The following is a 25,209-nucleotide window of genomic DNA, read 5'->3' as shown; positions in this document are numbered from 1 at the left end:
TGATACTCTTTTCAGTATTCTTCTTTATTTGAGTAGCTCCCACTACTTGTATTTTAAGCCATGGAAAGTGTACTCTTGCTGTTATATGTCTGAATTTTCACTCATGTAAATTCTTCTAAACTCAATGCTTTTGCAGTGTAAACATTGTCAGATATGAGAATACCTTACATCCTGTCTTGAAGATACAGACTTTAATTTATTAATTCCACCTGCACTTTTTGTGTCCGTATGTTTGATTATTTTACACATATGAGATACATGAATTAAATCTGTGTCCACTCTGCTCCATGAATGATTTGTTACTGGAAATGCTCCTATCTGTTTTTATGAATGGTTGTTATGGTATCAGCTGAAAATTGCGCAACTCCGTACTTCTTTGTCCTATTTAAGTTGACATTACCTACCAATACATTATATTTCTTGCTTTATACTTATACTTTATTATTCCCAGATATATTTGATACGTCTCCTTAAATATGTATCTTCTCAGTTGATTAGAACTATTATTTTGTCAGCTTTGGATATTAAGCCAAGGATGCAAATGATTTCTTCCTTCAAAGAAAAAAATGGTACTGAATTAATTTCTTTACAGATGATGTTTATTCAGGCCAGCCTCTCATTATAACCTACTTCAGAAATTACATTTCCAAGTCAGTATTATTACATCTCTGGAATTCTTTTACTTTTCTTCTACCATTCAAAACTTTAAAATTATCCCAATACATCTAATCTTGTTCTAGCACATTTTCATTCTTTTCTGGTAAATAGGTTTTAATCAGCATATCTGCCATGTGAAGTTCTTTACCTGCTCTGCATTTCACTTTCGGATTATGTTTTTGTAGATTAAGTTATATCCTCTGCAGTGTTAACCATGCATAAGACTTAGGTTTTCTGAGTTTAATTTCATGGGTTTAATGTCCATTTCCATATATATATATATATATATATATATATATATATATATATATATATATATACATATAATGTATACCATTGTTATATCCATTCACTATTGTTAACTTCTTTTCTATAAGAGCATTTTTCTGCATCTATAAATACAACTGGTTTCTTCTTTTTGTAGGGTCACAGTTCCTTCACCATTCTGACTGGCATGTACTTGTAACATTGCTAGTTTATTCTCTGCAAGGTATAGCTATTTTTTATTCACTCCAAGGTATTTAAATGTGGGCTCAACTGCAACTAGTTTTAGAAATTTGAAATCACTTTTCCAGTTTGTAGCTTCCCAAACTACATCTTGTCCTAACATCTTCCTTAAAGGCATTTTTACCTATGTAGAATATTTGCTACACACTGCATCAGTCTTACAAATCTATATAATGCCCGTTTGGCTTTGTTTTCTGGATTAACCATTTTCACAATTGCAGTGAGTTTATATGCATCAAGCTTTAAATATTTTGATATTAAAGTATGACTATATATATATATATATATATATCAGGCTTATCTCATATTTTAACTAAGCACTTTGACTTAAATCAATCTATAGGTTACTGTATCAGTCTGTTCTCATACTCTTCTCATGTGCAACCCCACACTATCACATCAAAGTTTATGTTTACTTATACATTCCATGCCTTCAATTACCTATGAAACAGTCATTTGGTACACCTCTGATACTGATGATTTACAAAAATATGCCTTTTATTTAGTTGGATTCCAGCTCCTTATAGTTGAGTTATCCACAGGCAAATGCTCAACTGTGTGCTTGAATGAAAGAGACTTGAATACACAGGCTATATCCCTAAATATAATTTATTAAAGAAGCTTTCTACAATTGTGGATTTCTCTGTGCGGTGTATCCAGTGGATTTGGTGTGTTCCTAAATATAATTTCTTCAACATCTCTAAATATAATTTCTTCAACTTTGAGCATTATATTTAAAAATAAGCAGCATGGGGCAGAGCCACTATCTTGGGAGATACCTGCAAAAATACTTTTAACTTGCTGCTGATTATTAGTATGTATATTTGTGAACAATAAGAAGTGAGTTGTTGGAAGTAAAGCAAATGGTACTTGAATTACTAAAGTAGATCCAATACTAAATGAAATGATAAAGAATCTGTACTTTCCCCGTGACCTGTGAAATGCACACAGTTTGGAATTTTTTTCATCTAGATTTATCCACCAGAATCTGTGGTTTATATGCAATACTAAAAAGAGCTTAACAATTGGGAGTGTAGATATCATTATTCATTATAAGCATTGGGTATGATTCTCTTCTGTTATCCACTTTATTCAAACCATGCAGATCCATGAAATGCAAATCTTGCATTGATTTATAGTAGCACTCAAACTATTCACCCACAGTGTTGTTGTATTAGTTCTAAATGGCACCTAAGTTATACTTTCAATTCAATTCCTACTCTGTTCTATACCTGCACGTTATATTGTGTTGCTAAGAGCAAATGATACTTTTTGAAAGTTTGCATTATTGATATAATCAGCAACAGACTTTCTTGAATATAGCATTCTCCTGACAAATCCTTGCTATTTAAATACAGTAGCAATGAAGGGCATCATTGCTGCAGCTCTGAACACTATTCAAGATATCTCTGTGATTATGTAGGCATGTTTATAGGCACTCATTCTCTGCTTTAATTAGCCAAATAACCAAATATTAGAACATTATATTTTTTAAATGTTCTCATTTGAAACAGAAATGTGTACTTCTTATTTTACAATCACGTCATCTACTGTGCTTGAATATTTTAACAATGTCTTCACCATTTTCTTTTCATTGTCTTTGAATACCAGTGCTTCAAAAGTATCTTCAGAAATAATTATATTTTCTACGTCTGATTTACATTCAACAATTTATTTAATTGTCATATATTCTTGCCAAAAGTCTGACTTGCATTCTTGTTTCGGTACTCCCTGATGTATGCTCATACTTTTCTGTATCAATTCCTTTTCTGGTCAGGTGTGTGCTTTTTCACATGCAATTTTTTTTTTTAACATAGATATCTATCCTTTTAAACATCTTTGAAACAGTTCTAATGCCGGTTCTACAAAAGTGATTAAAAACAGGACACTTCTTCCTCCTTTAATTAAAGTAATAAATAAAAAGCCACATCAACTACATCAGACTTGTCTTTCAACTACATATTTTCTCTTCACTTCATGGTTTTGTCTCTCATCTTCTTACACTCTCTTTTTTAATGCAAAAATTTATTAACATACCATAACAAAAAAAGATACCAGAACAAGCAAAATATACAATGAAAACAGAAGAAATCATGTGACAAATGACTGTTTTGTATATACATTACTCTTACAGTGCATCATCTCTTTCACTTTTTTATTTCATTCACATTTTATCTTGAACATATCCATTTCCACAGCTAATTATTTTGATAGTTTACTTCCAATGTTGCCCTCATACATTCAGAACTTTTGATGTCAAGCTTATTCCTCTTTAAAGTCTGCCCCTTGCAAAATCATTCATTATAAAACAAGTCATTCTCTTTCTAATTAAAGGCTTGTGTAACTCACCAAATTTGCAGTCTTTTAATCATTTCAGCAGCATATTCATGTATGGTCTCTGTAGGAACTTGTGCCCTTATAAAGATCAAACTATACATTAATATCAAGATGTTCATCGTTCTCACTGCTGTAGTAGCCTTTAGGCTATATGGGTTGTGCATTGCCCAAGGCACTACAGCAAGACAGCTTCTAAAAGTTCTGGCTCTCTCCAACATGTTCATTCTGAATGTTGATTGGGCAGCCCTGACGAAGGAAAATCAGCAGTCAGAATGGAAAATCTTCAGTACTTTATTGCTGTATTATGAAGACAGACTTGGCAGGCTTCACAGGAGCAGCAATTGGCATATATATATATATATATATATATATGTGTGTGTGTGTGTGTGTGTGTGTGTGTGTGTGTGTGTGTGTGTGTGTGTGTGTGTGTGTATGTATACTAAAATATAAAACAAGTGCATTTTTTTTTACTTTTATTAACTTTAGCAGTTCTGGTTCATAGGTTCATAGGTAGGTACTAGGCTATCTGCCCGGCATTTATAAGCCTAGCTGGAATGTGTTGACATTTGCTGCCCCCTTAGACTAGTTCCCTGTATATATATATATATATGTGTGTGTGTGTGTGTGTGTGTGTGTGTGTGTGTGTGTGTGTGTGTGTGTGTGTGTGTGTGTATGTATACTAAAATATAAAACAAGTGCATTTTTTTTTACTTTTATTAACTTTAGCAGTTCTGGTTCATAGGTTCATAGGTAGGTACTAGGCTATCTGCCCGGCATTTATAAGCCTAGCTGGAATGTGTTGACATTTGCTGCCCCCTTAGACTAGTTCCCTGTGCCTCTGTCCAGCAGAGCCATTGAAGTGATCCCTGGGCTAAACTTTCTGTTTTCCATCCACTCATCAAGGTTTCTCTTGAAGAGGGTTAGCAAGGAGCTCTGCCTAATGTAGATTGTAATCTTGTTCCAGAGCAGGGGCAGTCTCTGGGACAGGACTATATCCCTCCAGCATGTCTTATTTATTGTTGTGGTGAGGTTTAGATCCCTGGAGCGTGTGGCTCGAGGAGATATGGTTTTCTTTAAGTTTAGCATGTCCATCAATTCTGGGTTGGATATGGCCTTGTATGTCAGGCAGAGATCACCTCTGAGTAGGCAGTATGCAACCGAGTGCAGCTGGAGTTTCTTCAGTCGAGCTGCATAGGGCATCTGCTTGATGCTAGTGATCCTCTTGGTGAGGTACTTCGTTGGTCTTTCTAGTTGTTGTAGGTGTCTTGTAAAGTACATCCCAATGGGGCATTGTACTCTATGATGGGTCTGATGAGTAATGCATAGAGGGGCCCAATGACCTCTTGCGATCTGGATGCAAACCCTTCTGTGATTAGGTGGGCCAAGGATTTTCTAACCACTTTGGCAATGTGATTATCAAAGGAGAGGTTACTATCTACTTGGGTCCCCAGATCCCTTATTACGTCTTCCGTATTTAGGGGGCTACCACCTATGTGGTAGTTTGTGGGTACTTTGCTTTTTCCAAAGGGGAGGACTATGCACTTTGTGGCATTTAGCTTGAGGCCATGGTTTTGACACCAGGTATCTGTCTCAGTGAGACCCTTTTGAAGGATGTCTGTGTCAGCCAGAGAGTCAATTATAGCCCCTAGTTTGCAGTCATCTGCGAACTTGGTCAGCCATAGTCCTCCTGTGCTTGCCTGTACCTCTGAAAAGTATATGCTGAACAGGAGGGGTCCTAGGACTGAGCCCTGGGGAACGCCACTTGTAACCAGTTTAGAGTCAGACCTAGCTCCTGCAACTCTTACCATGTGGGTTCTGTCCATGATCCAGTTGGCAACCCATCTCATGATGTAGGGGATTATGTTCAGGCTGGTGAGCTTGTCTATAATACCTGAGTGGGGAATGGTGTCGAAGGCCTTTGCAAGTGTGGGTAGGCTGTGTGGACCACCTTTCCCTTGTCTATAGCTTTGGTAACTGTCTCAAAGAAGTATACCAGGTTTAGGAGGCATGATCTGCCCTTAACAAAGCTGAACTGGGTAGGGTCCAGTGTTTGGAGGTTTCCAATGTCTTTGTTAATGAGATCCATGATGATGCACTCCATAGCTTTGCAGACCAAGCTAGTCAGGCTTATAGGGCAATAGTTCCCGGGGTTTGTTGTGGTTCCACCTTTGTGAAGTGGAATAACTGTTGCTGTGCACCACTCTGTGGGCATGTATCCTGTGGAGAGGCTGAGTTTAAACAGTGTGTTTAGGTGAGGGGTTAGTTCATCTTTGAGCTTGTGTAAGACACAGCCTAGGACACCATCTGGTCCCATTGATGCTGTGTTTTTGGCTTTGGAGAGGGCTGTTTTAACATGAGTGTCTGTGATTTCAGGGGCAGTACATTCTTCTGGTATAGTTATGGGCCCTTTTGGGGGTGAAGTTTGCACTGAACCCATCTGCCAGGATGTTGGCTATATCAGTCAGTTCAGTGTATTTTGTGCCATTCTGCACTAACTCCGAGCAGATCTGAGAATTGCCACTTATAGGTTCATAGGTTAGTACTAAGCTAACTGCTCTTGTGAGCCATTTTAAGCCTAGCCAATTATCCCTTGTGAGACTTGAACCCCACACCTTGTGTTTGTAAGGCAAACACCTTAACCATTAGGCCACCCTCCCTTAGATTCTTGACATAGCTAAAGAATGCCTTGTGGTTATCTTTGGAGTCCATGGCAATTTTTCTTTCGAAGCTAGCCTTGGATGATTTTTATGAGGGAACAGTTTCTTGCTGATACTGATCAGGGATGTCTTCCCTTCTTCGGATTTTACTCTTTTCTGTACTAGTTTCCTCCTTCTGTTGTATAGCTTGTTTATGGCAGGGGTCCACCAGACTGGTTTCCTTTTCTTGGAGGAGTGAGTCTTGGTTTTGTTTGGGATAGCACGATCCAAGCATTTTTGTAGGTGCCAGTAGAGTGCATTAGTAAAGGATTTTGCAGCTTGGACAGTTTTATCCTTTAGTATGGGGGCTTTGAAACATCTCACCTCGGTCTTACGTAACGTGAAGTTTGCTTTTGAAAAGTTTTTCATGGTGGTTTCTTTGACCAGGGGTGGTGGCGGAATGTGGATATCCAGTGTGATTAGTTTATGGTCAGATCTAACCAGCGAGGGGTTGTCCTCCGGTGTGGAACACCGGTCGCCCATGTTGATGATGACCAGGTCCAATATGCTGTCACCTCTGGTGGGGGTGTTGACCAGTTGATCCAGGGTATTTGAGTTTATAAATTCTAGGAAATGTTGGGCAAGGGAGTTTGTACTTGAGTAGATCTCCCAATTAATGTTTGAGTAATTTAAATCACCCAATATCAGGGTGTTTGGTAGGACCTTTATGTTTCCCAGTGTTTCCAGGAATGCGGAGTGGGGGTCCTGAGACATGGTGGGTGATCTGTAGCAAGCTATAATTTGAATAGCAGTTTTGCCCATTTTTAGTTGCACATGGATGATCTCTGAAGCATCGTGCTGTGCCACTAACCTGGAGGTGTGGATATCCTTGATGAATATGGATACTCCCCTGCCTTTTGTATTTCGATCCGGGTTTTGTAGCCAAAATGTATGGTATAAGTTGTAGCCTGGTAGTGCTGGGGTGCTCTCTGGAGCCTTAAACCAGGTTTCTGTTACTGCACATATATTGATTTTCTCCATACTGAGGAGTGCCTCAAGTGCATGCATTTTGAGGTTTAGACTTCTGGCATTGAGTAGCATTACCCTCAGTTTTTTGTTACTTGTGCTATTTATGTCGGTGGGTTTATCTTTTGAGCCTTGCCTAAAAAAGGCACTATGGGGGTGGCAAGAGCCTTGGCCAGTATTCGAAAGCCTAAGGGTGACAGGTGCAAGCTGTCAATAGTGAAACAGTGTGGCTTGTCAAGCATGTCATCCCAGGCTGACAGACACTGGATCCCCTTTGAATGACACCAGAAGATTAGCCAATTGTTGAAATTGATAATTTTTCTCTATACCGTGGTATCATTCTTGGTGAGGGCAGGATGCTACTCAGGGTTAAGGTCATACCGGCCTGGGCTATGTGATCAGAGAGCTCCTCCATGTCTCTTTTCATGTAGTCCAGGGAAGTACGGCTCAGGTCATTCACATCAACATGAACAATGACAGAGTCATATTTGTACTTTTTCTGGAGTGACCTGAGTGTTTGTGTTATGTGGCAGATCCTGGCACCCGACAGGCAGCTAACAGTAACCTTCTCCTTATTCAGCCTAGTGAGTGGGATGTCAGTGTGTCTGACTATAGAGTCACCTATTACTAGTATGTTGGGTATGTTATTTTGCCTTAAGGGTTGTGATTGTGTGGCACACTGGTTTTGTGAAGTATGTGTTTCATGGTTTGAGTTTGGGAGTGGAGGTTGCTTGGATGTCTGCTTTGGAGGTCTCTGTTGCTTCTGCAGATTTTTATTTAGAGCCTCCGAGTATGTTTTTGTGTATTTATGTGTGTTTTTTGCCGGTGCTAGTTTCATAGGTCTATGTGAGACTGGTGGTGTGATGCAAGTAATTCCCTTCTCCTCTTGACTGCCTGGTCCAGTCTTGGGTTGAGAGAGCTTAGCCTCCAGTTTGGTTGTATAATTGCATCTCTTGCATGTATTAGTGTTTGGTGGAAGGAGGAGAGGGTTGTCTTGTGTACATGAGGCAATTGTAACATTGCCTCAAAATGCCCAGATTCACCAGTTGGACCAGAGAGTACACCTGAAACTGCCCTTTGGACATCCCTGGATAGGTACAGTGAACTGTTTTAATGATTGGCTGGTAAGGTCGAATAGAGAGCTTTGCCCTTCTCTACAGTATAGGGGGGGGTCTAGTGCTAAGGTTTATTAGAGCTTGCCATGAGTTTTGAGCAAGTGCCGGTATGAGAAGTGAATGGTCCTTTAAGAAACCAGACATTTCCTTAATGTAAGACGTTTCACATGAGGGAGTACTATTTTAAGCTTCAGCTAATCTTGAGGCTTCTTTGGAAGGAAGTGTACTGTTTATGTAAACTTGTCTGTTTTAAAACAAAGGTTTTGTGTGGGTAAGTGTTTTATTTGTGCAGAGTACTATAGGAGATGTTATTTTGTTCATCCTGTGACAACTTACCTGCTATTGTTTTCTGTCAGACTTAATTTATTCTAAGGCAGTGATGGTGAACCTATGACATGCATGTCAAAGGTGACATGCCACGACATTCTGTGTGACACACCAGTGTTCACCAACACCTGAGTTACCAAAGAATCTGCAAAGGGCAGTGCTGACATTGTTTTCTCTTTGTGGTTACACTTCTGCAAAGGGCAAGTAGTCTGTATTTCTTGTGCTGTTTTATATTCCTCTCAACTGTCCCTCTTAATCTGTCCTAAAACTGGCAACTTTTTAGACCTAATAATGACAATAATTAGATTTATAAATTAATTTTACTTCAGAAAATGTATATTAATTCATATTTATTTTTTTCTCTCAGTATCTCAAATTAATAGTACTAGTAGTTTAAAACTGTCCATGTATCATATTTCTAGATTTGTCCCTGATTCTGTTGAGATTTATCCCAGATGTATTGAGAGCCATGCTGTTTTATTTATTTTTATTTATTTATTTATTTATTTTTGGGAGGGGGTGACGCAAGTAGAGTCAAATTAGGCATTTTTCGAATTTTTGACACGCTGAACCCAAAAGGTTCACCATCACTGTTCTAAGGGGTTTTCTGACAGGAATTTAGTATGCAGTGTTTTAGGGACCTTTTATGCATGTGAAAGTGCAGATGTGATGATCCTGCTTCATGATTCCTTCCAACCTACTATTTCCATTACGTTTCACTGCTTCTAAAGCATCCTCTTTAGTCACAGCATGGATGCTCCTGTTTATCCGATGTCTGTGGTTCCTAGGAAATAAAAACAACTTACCAGAGAACCCTTGTCAACTCTGTGGGCTTAGTCTTTGGCTCAGCCAATGGTGAGTGACTCTGTAATAATTTATCAGAACACTCACTTACCTCACCGGCTTCCTCTATTGAAGTCCTTTGAACCACCATGAGTCAAGTTTTAGCCATGACCTCTTTGGCTGTTCTAGTGTCTGAGCCAGCCATGGAAGAACCATCTTTGATGGACATGGAGCTATAAGGGGAGAAGCTGCTGGATGTGTCCAGGGAAGAGACTTCTTGAAGGGGCAGACATTCTTTCTCCAAGGAAAACCTGTAAGGAAAAACAAAAAGTTAAATATTGTTCATCAGAAGACATGGTATCGATAAGAAAAAAATGACTTTCTTACCATAGGCAAAAAATTGTTACAAATAATACAGAGAATTCAGTACCTGTATATCAGGTCATTTAAAATATTCCTGAGGAAAACATGTCAGATATTTCTGACATAGACAGAGACAGGTTTTTATCTCCTGGAAATTCTCAAGCCTAAAGGTCTTATGCTAAGGAAAACTCCTTTGGTGGATTTTCTCAGATTACCAGTACAAATTATTTTTTTTTGTACCCCCCCCCCCCAAATTATGATGCAAGTGGATAGGCCTCATTCTATATCTATTCCTCCACTAGTGCCAGCCGTGAAGAATGTATACAATTCTGCCTGTAACAACCTTGAATCGCAACCTTCAGTACCCTCCCCAAACACATATAGGCTTTACACAGTTTCTCACACGTCTGACCCTACAGCAATATTAACATCCATGTCAGCAGGGAGCAGGCTTGTGATATCAGCGAAAAGAAAACCAGCTCCAAAATAAACCACAAACTGGTGATGACACACACAACCAATGAAAATAAGCCAAAAAAGTAATAAACTGTGTGGCGTCCTAAAAATGGCTTTTATTGCAAATACAGTTGGTAAGCACTTTTGTCTTACAATATCAAGACTTCACCAGACAATATGATCAACCATTTAACCAGTATGTATGCACTCCCAGCAATCACATGATCAGAAAACCTTCCTTATTTAAAGTAACAATGTAGCAACTGAATTCCATAATGAATACATTATTGAACATAAATATAATACACCAAATACCTCATTAATAACCACTTATTTTGTGGTGTCATCCAACCCTTACCCAGTGTACAAGGACGGGAAGATTCTAGACACATTTGGTTAGAGAAATTTTTATTATCCCACTTTGGCTTATAGAATTCTTAATTCTCAGACCTCTATGTGGAAGTTTGTGCTGTTTTCTATTGACAGTTTGAGAGACCTATTTAGCCCCTCTTACCCCCTGAATGTAGCACTTATCTCTATTCTATTGTTTACATAATTTCCCAAGTATCTGAACATGCCTTAAGGAGTGTGTATGTTTGTTCAGATACTGTGCCCAGAGCCTCCGTTTCTGCATCTATTTTAAGGAGGTATGCCTGGGTATAGAATCAAAAGATTTCTGAAGAGGTAAAGGTAAGGTCTGAAATTTTTAATTCTTCTTTATAAGGAGTTTCTATTTGGCCCATCTGTTACACTGGTCCTCAAACAATTTGATGACAGAGGAAAATTAATTCAGGAAGGTTCTATGATCTTTCAACTCCATTCCCTACAAATCACCCAGATTCCCTTTCATATACAAGAAACAAAACAAGCAATCCCTATCTTCTCAGGCCAAACTGGGGAAACAAAAAAGATAGTAGAAGTCAAACTCTAAAAATCCAATGCTAAAGGACAGAAATCAATGTTTATTGCAAAGCTTTCGGGTCACAAACACCCTTCCTCAGCGCTACTATCATAAAAATGAAAAATACATTTAAATAGGAGTTCTTGTAAAAACACATAATTACAGCCAGCCTATCACATAATGATGATAATACCACACCCCCCTGTATGACAATATAAGCTTTATAACATTATAAATATGCATAAAAATTATAAAAATCAATTAAAAGTTCATTTATAAATGTATAAGCACACACCATACATAAGAACTCCTATTTAAATGTTGTATTTTTCATTTTTATGATAGTAGCATTGAGGAAGGGTGTTTGTGACCCGAAAGCTTTACAATAAACATTCATTTCTGTCCTCTGGCATTGGATTTTTAGAGTTTGACTTCTGCTATTGTATCTTCACTCCGTTTATTGCAGTATGGACTGTTTCTGTGAAACAAAAAAGATGACATGAAAAGAACAATAACAAACAAGGATCCTTTCCTAAAAAAGGGACAGTCTAAACTTTCAGAATGACTATGCCAGCATTCTTTCCCCCACCCCCTCTTCTCCTGCCCTAGTCTCTCAAAACTTGTTTGAGCAACTGGTTCTCTGCATTTCCCCTTTCTGTCAGATTGCAAAAGACTCATGAGTGTTAAAGGTGGATACAGTGTTGATACTGGATACAATATCCTCATTTCAGAGCAGTTCTTCCCCACCCTCTGAATCACACAGCTTTTTCCTCAGGTTATTTGGCACTTGCTCACCCTAGGAGTCATAGAACCAGTGCCATTAAATCAAAGGGGTAAAGGCTTCTATTCCAGAATGTTTCTGGTGCGAAAGAAAGAGTCTTCTTGAAGACCACTCATAGATCTTTCTTTCCTAAATCTGTATGTGGAAGTTTCAGAATTCAAGATGCTGACCTTTCAGAGTTGTAACACACATTATCAGTTCTCTGTGTTACCCTTTGAGTTACCTTCTGCTCCAAGAATGTTCACAAAGTGTCTAGCTCCAGTCATAGGTCACTGCAGGCTGAATGGCACTCACATTGTTCTTATTTTGATAACTTAACTTCCTTTTGCATAGTAATCTCCCAGACATGAAGAGTTCTTAACATGGACTTCATTTCTTCTGACCAATTTGAGATTTGCTATAAATATTCAGAAATGCTCCTTGACTCCAACACACAAGATTGCCTTTCTAGGATATTTTAAAAGGCCTTTTTTGACAGAGGAGAAAGTCGATGTTTATCTGTTAACTTTCCTGGGCTTCTCAACTCGCTCTCAGAATTCATCCAAAGAATTTCTCAGGATTCTGGGGTTCATGGCATCTATCCTCATGATTCCTCTTGCCAGGTTACAGATGAGAAAGATTCAGTGGTATCTAAAAAATACATGGGCCCAAAATTTGCATCCTTTGGAATTTCAGATAACAATCTTGGACTTTATAAAACAGAACCTGTAGTACTAAAGACTACAAATACAAGTAAATGCAGGCCTCCCGTTTTCTTCTTTATCTTCAAGTCAGTCTGAAGCTATCAATACCTCAGATTTCTCTTGATGAGCAGTTTCCATGGGGGTAAAGGTGCAAAGCCTGTAGGATTGCCCAAACAGATCAGAACACATATATATAAAAGAGATGTTTTATATATTTCTCCAGCATATAGCATAGATAACACATCACTTCAAAATGAAAAGGTAGTGAGAGACCCAGGTACTTGGTTAGGTAGCGCCCTCACATTGACTCATTACAACAGTGGTTAAGAAATCATTTTACCTCACACAGCTCATAGGAAAAAGTATTTTTTCCAGACCAGAAGATGCACTCACCTCATACTCTGCCATGATTAGATCCATCACTGAGTACAATACCCGCTTTGGGATGTCAAGAAATTCAAAAGACCCCAGGGGCTTGTAACTGTAAAAGGTCATGGACTTAAAAACCCTGAATTACCAAGAAAGACTGGAGGCTTTATCTCTCTTTTCAGTTTCATATAGATTCCTTATGGGTTATCTCTGCCTTTTTTATAGAGTTAAGAAGGATCCAGTAGTGCAATAACTCCTATAGCACAATAAATCAAACAGCCTGGCTAACACTAGGGTCAGAGATCTAAATTTACTCCAACAAATAAGTAAGACAAGTTGGAGGAATAAATCAGTCACACAGCATCTCCCTCTTCCCTGGAATTAACTTCCTCTTCAAGTTTAGTGTGACACACTGTCTGTCTTTAAAAAGGAACTGGACAACTGGATGGCTATCCATAAATTTACCCCCTGATATGACTGGACTGCCCCTCCTTGAAAAGGGTGGGCACTGGCAAGGCAGATATGGCCTCAGCTCAGTTGCCTTTTAACACCTGTGATCCTATTGACAGTGCCTATCAAAACTCAAAAACAAAAAAAATGGATTTGTTTAGAAAACAATTGACTGGATTAACAGCTATCTAACATATCTAACTGGCAGAACCTTTAATGTAGTCTCTGATTCTGTCAGAATGAAAATGGCACACTTTTAACTGAAATTCTGCATGGATCTGTACCCAAGGCTGTTCTGTTTTCATTACTCAATAATGATCTAGCCAGTTCCTTACCCTGCCTGAAAATTATCTTGTATGCAGATGATCTAAATCATGTTAAGGATGTTAAAACCCTTATCTGCTATTCAAAACAGTTTCCAACACTCTATGTTCTATGTTAGCTAATCATCAGCTCAGTGAAAACTAATTTAATTTTACTTAATACACTCAGTAAATTTTAATTACAGTGAATACCTTTAAAATAAGTGCTGTACATAACTGATTTTAAATAGTTTACCAGTGGAGATACTTAGATGTATGACATATTCCTTTATTTTAGCATCATTCAGACCTCACTTTGCATTTTGTAATAACACTATCATATGACGGCTAAAATGACCTACAAACTCACAAATCTCCCCCACTATGAATCCATTTGTGTTATTAGACTTCACCTCTTAACACTCATGACAGAATATGCATTGTCAACTATTACACTGCATACCAGAATCTTTAACATTGAGGGAGTGCAAATATAAGGCTAATAGGTTTGGATGGTAGCAATAGTTGACAGAATGAAACCCCTTAGAAAGATCTAAGAAAAGTGATCCAACAACATTGCTAAAGTTCACATGCATGTGGGGACACTCAGTGCCTCCAAGAAGCTATAGGTCCATGTCACTATTAAATACATGATGGAGAAGCTGAACATATAAACATTTCTTTAGAATTGTTGATGTGGGAGGCAGGAAAGCAATGGGGTGATGACTGCTGAGAGAAGGCAATACTCTTCTGACTGCTGAGAGAAGTCAATATTCTTCCTTTATGCAGAAGTATCATAAGAGTCTCTTTTTCCAGATTGCAGGTAAAATTGTTTCTTTGTCAGAGCAGTTAATTGACACAGCGTAGACTGGGGATCTGGCTGTAATTTTCAAGAATTATGTGGTGAATTGTTAATGAATTTTGATCCTGCTTTTAGTGTACAAAGGAACATATGGACCATATAAAGGGATATAATTTGAAATTTCAGAACAGGGAGCAGGTGATTAGACTGAGAGAAAGAGTGGTGTGTCAGCAATCATTAAAGGTTGTTGTCTTTTGTCTTTTCCCAGTTAGGGGTCGCCACAGCGGAACTCTGGTCTGCTAATGATTGGCAGTAGATTTCACGAACGCCGAGGTGCCAGCTCGACATTCAACCTTCAATGGAGGCACGTCCATTTACGCATGTCTTTTGGACACCCACCCAACCACAGGGAGGACATGCAGACTTCATATAGAAGGCACTGCTCGCACTCCAGCCAAGAATCGAATGGGAGAAATTTGCTGAAATTAATCTCTAAAGTGGAGTCCAAACTGGGTACAAAATTGGCATGTTTAATTTGAGGAGGAGGTAAACTGGTAGTTTTATGGATGGGGTTCATGAGCTGATTAAAGGTATGCCAGAACTTTTTAGGTTTTTAAGAATATCTATTTTGCTACAAAAACAGTTTATTTTGCTAGTGAGAAAAGAGGACATAGCCTGGTTTCTAGGCTCACAAAATCCTTGTCATCAGGCAGTTTAATTCAGAGGTAAATGCCCCACAAGTGGTCTCAGTTCACCTGGTACCTATTAATACAAGAATTTTAAACAAAAAGATAGAGCACTTCCAAAGCTTGATCACACTGTGTTTTTCCAACATTGTTACCACTTCTGAAACATGGCTCAAGCGAAACATGCAGGCCTTAGAAATTACTCCACTACTTATGGTAACCTAAGATCGGATAGGTTATATAAAGAAACTGGTAGTGTTGCTTTTTATTTCTTTTCCCAATTCACCTGCTCCTTTCTTTGGCATATAGATCTTATATTTTGTACTGAAGGAGTCCATAATTACTCAAGTTAAAATCTGCAAGGTTAATGATTCTTTTGACTGTGTCTGTGTTCCCCCCGACACCATTGCTTCACTGAAGAGGCTGTGAACTGGCTTATTTCTCATGTGAAATATGATTTGAAAAGTGATAGAAACTTGTCATCAGATGAGTGTGGCCAATCAATTATACAGAATCTGGGCCTATCACAGTAGAATTTGTTGAATGTGTGTTGGGGTGGGGTTATGGCAATCAAGCTTCTTGAAGGCCAGGGAGTTCTATGCTTGACAACTGAGCCTACGAGCTCATGAACCATCTATCCATCTGTCTATCCTCAACCCCTTTTCCACACAGTGTTGGGGTTTTACTTTCAACAGTGAAAACCATCTCAGTTCAAGGTTTACACTGCCAGGTGGCTATCCCTGCCATGGTAGTTCATCCATACCACTCACTCACATCTCTGGCCAATTTAGAGTGTTCAATGCACCTACTGCATGTCTTTGGAATGTGGGAGGAAACCAGCGTACTCAGAGGAAACCCACGCAATCACAAGGAGGACATGCAGACTATGCAGAGAAAGAACTCCAGCTGAGAATCAAATGAGCGAACCTCTTGCTGTGAGGTGACAATGCTAACCGCTGCACCACTGCAGGCACTTATAGTATCACAGAAACTGACTGGGTAAGGAGATACTATATTAAAATTTGAAAATGATTTTGATACTGTAGTTACATGCTTTTGAGATAAAAAGAAATTGTCTCCATGTGCTATGAGGACCCAACCTAACCCCCCCACACACCCTTGTATATGTATATAAAATAGTCTCTCCCCATTCACTTTATAATCTACTAGGAGGTTACCTGGTAAACCCAGTCTACAAAACTGAAGGAATTAAATTCATATGTAGATTTATATTTATCTTTGTAAAATTGCTACTTTTATATTGCTATGTGCATGCTTTCTACTTTTTTTTTAACCTGTTGTATTTTAAATTTCTTTATTATCTTTGAATTTAAATTTGTTATATACTGTAAACTGTTTATAACTGGAGCTTTTCTCCTCAGGTCTCCACTGAAAATGGGCCACAGGCCCTGTTGGACCAAACCAGTTAACAAATGTCAATAAATAAATAAATACTAAAAATATAAATTAATTTTCTGAGCACATCCACAATAATTACTCCAGCCAAAACCTATCTTCTGCCCTTCCTACTCTGTGGAGCATTAATTCTAACTAATTTACAATCCTCCATAAAAAAAAAAGTTGAAAGCTGCTACAACAAAATTGCTAAGTTTGTTACTAAATCATTCTCCTTTACCCATCACGGTAAAGCTGTGCATACCCTTAGCTGGCTGGAGTTCCCCCTCCACCTCTCGTACATTCAGCTTATAACAGTACATAAAATCAAACACAAACCGTTCGTCTGCCCAGCTCTTACCCCTTTAATAAACATATATTTCTCTAAAAGACATCTCAGATCAAAAAGACAAACAACTTCTCACAATAAATAAACCAAATAAATCCTCTGGACAAACCCTATCCTCATATTCAGTAGCAAAAAAAAAATGGAATTCCCTAACTCTAACCACCAGAACTATATCTAACCTACCCACCTTTAAATGCTCCCTAAAAGAATACCTTACAAAATCGTGGACCTGCTCCTGTGTCAGTCCTGGATGAACTTACTCATTATACTTCGTTCACCCCCTTTCAATATAAGTTATACCTCACAAGCCTCTCCAGCCTGACATATTTTCTCCAACTCATATTATTGCTATTCATTGCATTGTACTATGAAGCATATGTGCTATGTCTTTCTCATTATAATGGGAAAGATTCACAAAGGCTTGCACGGAGTGTAAGAGACGTGCAACACTCCATGCAAGCCTCGCGATCCAGGAACAGCCCTAAACTCCGTGTAAGAGACCAGCTAAAACGTCTCTTACACGGACTGGGCGTGGACATGCTAAATACCTCACTTGCATCCAAAAGGTATGCAAATGAGGTATATTAGCGATCCACGAAGCAGAAACCAGTCCATGTAGGAGACGTTTTAGCTGCAGAAATGTACTCAGTTGACAACTGAGTACATTTCTGCAAAATCCACAACGGAGCGATGTCAGCTCCAAAAAAGGTTGCATATGATTCAGGCAGCATGCCAATGGCCAAATATGTGGCCATTGGCAAGATAACCCGATGCAAAAATATTAAAAATATAATTTTTTTTTTTTCGGCGATCGCCGATGTTTAAACCAGCAGCCCAGCAAAATGGGCTGCGCTGTATAAAACCTTAAAAAAGAAGGTTATAAACCCACAAATGTGGGTCTCATGCAATACATGGAATGACAATGCAGGGACCAGCAGACTAAAACCAACATGGCCACCATGTAGTGGTTGCTAAGGGGGGAAGCTGAGTCTAAGACATGTAACTAAGCATTAGTAGGCAATCTCATGTAAATGAGGGTTTGGATACTGAATCTCACAGTCACATACCAAATGAGCACAGTCTGAGTAGTGTAAGAGATACAAAAGGGGGAGGAATAGAGTAGGAGATAGGTGACATCACAGGGGGGGATGGTAGAAAGAAATGCAGTTCATTGGAGGCCAGTGTAACATGACAGATGACAGGCACAGATCATGGAAAGAGGTGTGCCACTAGATAAGTCATGGAAAGTCAAGAAATGGAAGGTGTACACTGTTACCTACACCAAAGTTTCTTGCTGGCCGTGCATGCGCACGTGTGCGTGCCATGAAGCGAGAGTAGGACAGTGTGCGTGCGTGTAAGGCAGTGTGAGCATGTGGGAGCATGTTGGGAGATGTTTAACACTGTTTGCGCGGGTGTGCGCGCGTGTAAGGCAGGCTGAGTATGTTGGAGGCTGTTGGCAGACATGTAACAGTGTTTGCGTGGGTGTACGCGCGTTTAAACCCGAATAAGTAGATTCTGAACCGTGTAAGCACGTGTGCGCGCGTGTAAGCCACTGTGAGCGTGTTTCAGATAGTATGCAAGTTGCTCCCCCCTGAGGAAACAGAGAGGAAAAAGGAAGCAGCAGAATTAATAGGAAGCTAGCAGGGATAACTGCTGAAGCTAGCAGATGAAAACAATTAGAAGCAGGCAATTACACAGGCAGAATAGTAGCCCAGCCCAGCACTTAAAACTCTGCAAACAGTAGTGCAGGATGTTTCCCTTAAGAGACACTGCAAGACAGGAGTAAGCTAATAGAAGTGAAAACTGAAAAAGCTGAACTCAGAGCAGAAATGTTAGGGGCTGCCATAGCTGTCATAATGAGACATAGGCGACTTGCTGAGGGTGGTGACAATGCAGATGGTGCCAGACAACCCACACTGAGGAGACGGAGAAGAGTGTACAGGCCCAGGATCACCTACCACGGGTTACATGAGCTGGAGATAGTAGAGCGCTATAGTGTGGACAGAGAGCTCCTGCAGTAAATTGTTGAGCTGTGCAGGCCATGCCTCACACACAGAACCAACAGAAGGGAACCCATACCAGTGGAAACCAAGGTATGTGTTGGCCTAAGAATACTAGCAACAGGTACCTTCCAGAGACCAACTGGCGATATGATGGGGATATCACAGGCATCAGCCACCAGGGTACTACACCAGTTCCTGGATGCCATGTCAGCACATGTCGGTGATCATGTATATTTCCCCAATGCCCGTGAGGTATTGGCCAGCAATATGCGTCTCTTCCAGCAAATAGCGGAATACCCTGAGGTACTGGGTGCTATAGACTGCATGCACATATGCATCAAAGCACCAGCCGGTGAGCGGGGAAGGGCCTACATTAACCGCAAGGGCTTCCACTCCATCAACTGCCAGGTCGTGTGTGATGCCCAGGGCATAATAATGAATGTGTGTGCTGGCTGCCCTGGGAGTTATCATGATTCCCACATCTGGCATTTGACGCAGCTGTACCAGACATTTGCCAATGGGGACATCCCACATGGACACCTAGTGGGGGGTGCAGGTTATGCACTGGAGCCATGGCTGATGACACCCATCAGAAATGCACACCCACCTGAACAGGAATGCCATAATGAGGCACACGCACAAACACGTAATGTGATAGAGCATGTGTTTGGGCTGCTCAAGTCACGGTTCCGGTGTCTGGACACATCTGGTGGAGCCTTGCAGTACACACCAACTACATGTACCCAAATTGTCATGGTATGTGCTATGCTACATAATATGATCTTGCAAAAACAGCTGCAGCAGGACCAGCATAGGGCCGGGCCAAACAGCCCCCCACCATTGCCAAGGCCATCACAGGCAGAGCGTGACTCGGAGGAGGAACAACCTGAGCCTGCCCCAGTAGGCAGAAGGAGGCGTGCCCAGTATGCCCTGGCCTTGGCAAAGAGGCAACGCATAGCACATACACTGGCTCAGTAGGAACCCTGGGAATGATACCCCTCTCTGACTCACTCATATAGTAACAGGGATGCCTAACATGACACAACCTGCTCTCAAACATGTACAGGGAGTGTAGTATGTACATCCGACAGAGACAGCCCTGCAGCACCACCTGAGGCATGATTGCCATGTGTTAAGCAATGTAACACCATCTAGTATATGCAAACCTGAAGACCCTGCCTAACATCTCACCATCACCAAGCATGATGCCACACTATGAAGACAAGAAGATCAAGTACAATAATTGGCTGAAGTAATGCAGTCAGTCAAAGGGGAGCCAATGTGTTACAGGCTGGGAAGATATGTGGAGTTTGACATGATGCACCACCTGCTAGGGGTGGCATGCACCTATTATGCCATGCCCCATGGATACTGGCAAAGACTGTCAGTACCCACAGCATGCCCTGAATAGGTAAGTCTCTAAACACAAACCCAACCTCATAGGTTCTACAAGGGATAGGAACCTAGATGTAATACTACCCCATGACAGATGTATAAACAGCAAGATGTGTGCAGTGTAAATGCACACAGTAAGGAGAATGTAGATACCAGTCCTGTAATAGAGAACTGGGCAAGGCTCACATCAGCACCCTAACACTACCAGGTCACACCTCATACTGTGCTGTACAGCCGCAAAACATGGAACAAGCTACAAAAGGAGGGTGACTAGCAAGAAATGGCAAGGATAACCACACCCCCATGTTGGTACCACAACAAGAAGCAGCATGGAATAACCATGGTCAAATACCAATGGCTAAAACTGCCTCGCAGTATATAGCCTGCTGCAGACCACTGTCCTAATACCAGGAACAGCACCTGGCCTATGTCAGAATACATGAATATATCAAGCCCCCCAAACCACATTATATTGCTCGACTGAAAATACCCAGACATACACCAGTAGCATTGTACTAACACCAACACAGTAGGAGAAAATTACCCAGATTCCATAAACCAAAATGCCCAGGAACAATGTACTACTCCCACAAGAGGGGTAAGCATACTGGATGTGATAATCAGCAACATGTGTACTGGATGGCAAGATGAGAAGTGTACCCCTCACTGGTAAGACCAGACCATAGAGTAAGCACACTGGATATACACACCCTGACCCCAATCCCTGGCCAGAATACCACAGTGAAAAACGTGTAAAGTATAGGTTGCAGCCCTCAAAACTGATGTTGAATCCACAAAAGGCCCTGTGCAAGTGCAGAATATGGGACACACCACAGAACATGTTATACAGGCATTCCATGAACACAGCCAGGAATGCTTGGAGTATGCAATCACAAATAACAACAACACACAATGCCATACATGCAGGCATCTGGCATGCTGGCCTCCAGCCATTACCAAACCATGCAAGAGAATGAGGAAGATACCACATGATAGAGCAAACATAAAAAGGGAAGTAATCACTGACCAGTAGTATGGCAACAACATATGTCCACACATACAATCCACTAAGTCCAGCCACAACAAGTATAACCTATGAATCCAGAGGCAATGTGATGCCAGTACCAAGTACACAGACAACCACAGCACCCCCCAATAAATACAAACATATGTGATAGATGCATCCATGTATCCAAAGCAGAGGTTGAGCTCCAACAACTCAGTACTGTCAACACTAGTCAGGAGGAGAAGGTAACCACATACACCACACACCCAGTCCCATATAGACCTACCACAACTGTAAACCAAACACATAAACACAGACAAATATTCCCAGAGGCCTTAATTACAAACACACCACACCAACAGATGCCTCCAAAGTAGATCACAAGCAACCACAACCTTCAAACATAGCACATGCAACGAATAGTGCACAAAGCTGGTGTGCCAAACAGTCACAGGCCCGAAGGAGAAACAACATGCCTGATACAGTCGTAATAGGTGTCTGTATAGGCAGACACACAGCTGTCCCACTCACCAGACTGAACAAGGGAAAGAGTAGAGTAAGCTGCTTGTAGGTAGCCACAAAATGCCACTTAACACAAGTATACAGGTCACCCCAAAGCAAGCAGAAATATGATGCACTCAATGTCCATGCTGGTGTGAATTACCTGAGATGTACCTCCCTGGTCAACATCAAATGAGATGTGGATGGTCCCTCCGAGTATGTACCCCAGGGCGGGATGACACTGGCTGTGTGCAGCATCCAACCCTCACCAAGAATGATGCCACAGTACAAACACAGAATGCTCATGGTTAACAGCTGGCACAGTTACAGCTGTCAGTCCAAGAGGGTGTAATGTGTGTCTGCTTGAGATGTCAAGCATGACAAGCCATGCTGCTGTTACAGGGGTAGCTGTCAGCTGTTACCCGTGTGCGTCTGGATACTGGATAAGGCCTTTGCCGCCTCCATAGAGCCGTATGTAGGCAAGGCCAAAAAGACTACCCACCACCCTAGAAAACATAAGTGGTAGGAAACATAAGGGTAATGCTGACCAGTGCCAGATGTGTAAACTGCAATATGCATGCCCGTGAGGCACTTCCCATTATGGAGAACATTGATGCCTGTCCAGTGACAGAAGCCTGCTGCAGGCCTAGTGATAGCACACCAGCACTACTAGGTTATACCACATACCATGTGTTATGGCCCCAACACCTGCACCAAGACATCAAAGGAGGGGAGTATCCATATGCAGCACAGACACCCATATAGCCAGGTAACTGACAATGCACAAAGCAGCGGACACCACCCATGTGCATATAACTGTAGTCAAAACTGCTGTACAGTCTGTAGCATGCGACAGACCACACTCTCACACACAAGAACCCCACCCAGACATCCGAAGACACTGGACAGTATGGATGTCCCACCAAATACCAGACAAGGTACACAAAGTACCATATAGGTGTCAAACCATTATGTATGCAAGGAGTCATCAGGGACCTAGGGACACAGGTCGACATTAATCTGTCATGTGACAGCCACAATGCCAATGTGGCTATGAAGACTGTTGATACTGGACACCGTATCATGAAAGGATTCACATCAACATCAATAGAGGTCACTGTGTCACTGTACTGTTCCCTTATCAGACCCATAATCTAGTACAATGACTCATATGGGATGTACCATACGTGACACCTGCAGCGGTTCGGAAGACCTCATAGTTATCCCACCAACAGGATAAAGGGTGCGAAATATATGTCATATGCTGCCTGGCTGTAGACACCCCAGCTGACTGCAGTCACACACTGCCTACACAGAAGCATTGTATGTCTGTTGTACCAGGCCATGTCCAACACAGGAGTAATGGACATGCTACACCACAGGAAATCAAAGCCATTGGAGCTGTGAGAGTCACAGATGTCAACCTCAACACATAATGAAATAAGATGTGCTGGAGGGACAGATACATAACCCATAGGCTCCCCACACCCAGAAACATGATCCCAATCCATGGTAGGCAGAGCCCCTCAATGACACCCCTCAACAGGAATATTGCCAAGTGGATGGATGACCGTACATGTATACTGGGGGTCCCCACTGTGTCACGACCAGACAGAGGCACAGTGAAGAACCTCATAAATGGCCATAATTGAACATAGCAAGGGGTGGCAAAAGACACACACACTCTAGCTAGGCTTACTAATGGCCTAGGGTGTCTGGCCTACTATGAACCCATGAACCTATGAAGATACAACACGTACAGGACACTAAGGATAATCACAAGGCTTACCCAACTGATGGTAGGTACCATGTTGGGCATCCACAGATATGCTCCGAATCACACAGATATTACAAACAACATACCAAACACACACACATATTGCTAACATACAACCTGTCAGGTGCAGTGCAAACACCCCCCCCCCCCCGCCGAGTGCAAAATACCTATCCCAGCAGATGGTCCCCTGACAGTGCCGATGCTGAGGTAACATCCATCATCTGTAAAGCAGAACACACAGCAGCAAACGTATGTGATGGTGTCCTGTGCTGAGGCCAAAATGGACCCCAAGAGTAATGGAATGCAAAATCACACTACTGGCCAATGTCAGCCTTACCACAGGATATGTACCCAAAGAGCAGTGTACAACAACAGTGGTCCATCACAACAAAGGTGTTGCCTGAATGGATACTCCAAACTACCACCCCAGGATCCTGACAAGCTTGTTCTGCACAGCTATGGAAAGGATCAGTATGTACCACAGACAGAAGGCTAATGTGGACCTACTGATACCGGACCCGACACACTGTGGCTGTTGTAACTGCAGAACCGGCCCCTAAACATGTCTGACCCATTTGAAGCAGTCATTAAGGTAATTGATGAGGGCAATGTGGTCCACACAGCGTAGCTGGACCGTGCACATGCTTCTAGACAATACCGTATGAGTTCAGTATGGATATGTTCACCAGCTTAAATATACACCCCTATGTCAGTAGAGGGGTTGCAAAGCAGACCAAGGACAGAACTGACATGGTCAGACATGCCGCATCCATGTCAGACTACAAAGCGGATATGAGTGGCATCCCACAAGGCCTGGTCTTGGCCCCCCCACCCCCATTCTGTATACATGTCCCATAGGTATAGGCCAACAAGGAAGGACTGTGACTGAGCATGTATGCAGAGGAGTACAAACAGCCCACCATATCCGACCCCCAGCTGACACAAGCAACCCACAAAAGGGCCACCTACAAACAGACAACTGTAGCCATAGCCATGTCAGCAAGCTAATCGCAGAACTGTGTATAGACAACCACCGTGGATATACAGTAAGTGCCCACAAATTACCACACAGGTGTTAACCCATGAGGCACCTAGCATGTAATGTGAGACCTGGGTACAAAAGGTGATAAATATCCTGCACTGGACAAACATGTGTCTGTAGTGTTCACAGAAACATGTACCATATACCCACCCAAACATGAAGGCTGGCAGATGTAGATAAGGGGAACTCACTCTAGCTCTGCAGCCATCCTTCATCAGCATCACAACTGACTACAATAGCCCCTGTGGGATATACCGCAGCAGACACCTCCAACAACTGTAAAGTCCACAACAGTACCCCACCAGGGGTAGCAAAGAGCCTGAACAGATGCCATGTGTTGCCTGAGTAAACAAACTGCAGCCCCACACACCACCATCCTTCCCAGCTACAGGAAAGCTGTGCCTGATGTATGAAGCCATGTCCAACCTGGAATGAATGAACATGTTGCACCTTGTACAATCTGAATGGCAGTGAGCTATGCACATGAGAGACCTGAACCCCAGCACTGACATACATAGGACAAGCTGTACAGAATGATCCATAACACAGAAGGCACCCCC

Source organism: Protopterus annectens, chromosome 2.part0 (genome assembly GCF_019279795.1).
Source record: "Protopterus annectens isolate FY-2018-M chromosome 2.part0, PAN1.0, whole genome shotgun sequence".
NCBI classification, from domain to species: domain Eukaryota; kingdom Metazoa; phylum Chordata; order Ceratodontiformes; family Protopteridae; genus Protopterus; species Protopterus annectens.
This window is presented reverse-complemented; position numbering follows the sequence as displayed.